This window comes from Coregonus lavaretus (assembly GCF_964263955.1).
Source record: "Coregonus lavaretus genome assembly, contig: HAP1_SCAFFOLD_2049, whole genome shotgun sequence".
In the NCBI taxonomy this organism is placed as follows: domain Eukaryota; kingdom Metazoa; phylum Chordata; class Actinopteri; order Salmoniformes; family Salmonidae; genus Coregonus; species Coregonus lavaretus.
In genome coordinates this window covers 58,725-60,902 of record NW_028157252.1, presented here as the reverse complement: position 1 = coordinate 60,902, position 2,178 = coordinate 58,725, and positions in this window count along the sequence as shown.

The following is a 2,178-nucleotide window of genomic DNA, read 5'->3' as shown; positions in this document are numbered from 1 at the left end:
TTGTTGTGTGTGTGTGTGTGGGGGGGGGGGGGGTAATGTTCCTGGACACTGCATGTAAGAAAACATTTGTTCTTTCTCTGATGAACTAGAACAAGTATCACACTCCTGATGACATCATCACAGATGGACACCTACTATGATTATAGTAATTCATTTAAGAGGTGACCATGAAGGAGATAATTGCGTGCTGAAGGATGTACTTGTTTGAATGCCGGTGTCAGTGAGATGTTCAAGATACTGGTGATGATTGTAGGTTTAGGTGCTTGCATTTTCTCTCATCTTTTCCTTTGGTCCACTCTCTCTCTCTCTCTCTCTCTTTCTCTCTCTCTCGCTCTCTCATCTTTCTCAGCTTTCACATTGGTCCCTCGGCTGGGATTTGACATCAGCTTAATTTAGACTGGCACATAACTTAATTGCTCTGCAAGGACGGACGGGTAGGCAGGTGACAGGGGCAGAGTACACCCTGGTCAGACCAGACAGCCAGCAGAGGACAGGACAAACTAGGTTTATTTCGACACACTCTCTCAGATCCTGACTCACTGGCTGACTCACTGACAGTTGACCTCGCACTTGGCAGGTTCCAGAAGGTCATCGATGTAAGCTCCGTCATTCTATTGTACAGGTGGCGAATCAATCGCACACTTCAGAAAGTCTGTTTTTCTATGTCCTATTTATGAAAAATACAAGTGATGAAATTAGATTGGGGCGGTGAATACTTACTTAAATACTTCAATGTTTGTTGAGCTCTCTATCAGTAGGGTTTCAATAGCCTAGACTGTAGAAAACATCTATGAATAGAGCCATTGCTAAAACATTTACAAATGGAGCAACAACAGTTTTTTTTTTAACTGCTCCAAATTTGTTTCAATTTTCTGGCCAATTTAGCAGAAGGGCACTGAGGAGCCGTGGAAGAGGTGGGAAGTGTTTTCGTGTCTTTTGGCTTGTCTGTCTGATTCACCACTGGTAAACAAACAACAGCCAAGAGCCAGTCGGCTGGAAAACCACAAGATGAACAGACCTTGTAAGTATGACAACCAGATATGGTCCCACTGGTCTGAGGGACAGGGAGCGAGGGATATGGAGAGACTTAGCCAAAAGGGGGTGACCCAGGTGTCGAACCATCACAAATCAATGTGTCAGTATGCAGATTTCTTTGTCTATGGCTGGCCAATTCACCATTGATCAAATGCCAGTCTCTCTCTCGTGCTCTCTCTCTCTCCATTCCCCTCTCTCTTTCCCTCTGTCTCTGACACTATTGGGCATTTTTGCTGCTAGTGGGAGGGGTAGCAGGGCTGCACTGTATGTAGATGTAGAGGTAGGTATGTTTTAATGATAGGATAATGGGTTGGATTTCAATGTTTCAATTATGTATTGATTATTTATTGATTTAGACCAAGTGACAGCACGTAGCTGTCACTCTGTTGGCATTAACGACCAATAACATGTCCCCTCCCTCCTGTAATATAAGAATACAGTATACTGTAAGCCATCTGTAGGGTAAAATAAATATGATGATGAACATATTGGGGGTGTTCGTAAATTCAATCTGGAGTGCCAGAGTGCGCTTAGAGTGCGCTCTGGGCGTTCGTAAATTCAGAGCGTTGTCAGATTGTCCGTTCGTAAATTCAGAGCGTTTAGTTCTCGGAGCGTTCAGAGCGCACACTGGATGCTCTGGCCGAGGAGTAGGGTTGATCCGAGCGTTCTGACCTCACAACGGCAGTCATGCACCCAAGCTAACTGGGTAACGTTGGCTAGCTTGCTAGCTACTTCCAGACACAAATGAGAGAACACCTCACTCTGACCATTTTACTCACCCTAGCAGAGCTGGTTAGGCTGTTTTCATGTTATCCAGAGCGTTGGTGACTGTAACTGTGCTGCTGGCAACAATTTAATTACGCTTTTCTGCCGACATTTACTGACACCGGCCATATTCAACAGGTGTTGAGCGTTCGTAAATTCATCAGTTATTCTGCATGCTCTGAAATTGGAGTAGATAGCCAGAGCGAATTTACGAAGGCACCCATTGTTTCATGTTTTGTTCCTCAGATGGTAATATGATCATCTTTGAGTCTATATCCTCTGTGTGTGTGTGTGTGGATGGATGATGTTTCACAGACTGTGATGAATATAGTTTTTTCCTTCCATTGGGTCCATGTGTTCCTATGTGTAGCAAGGCCT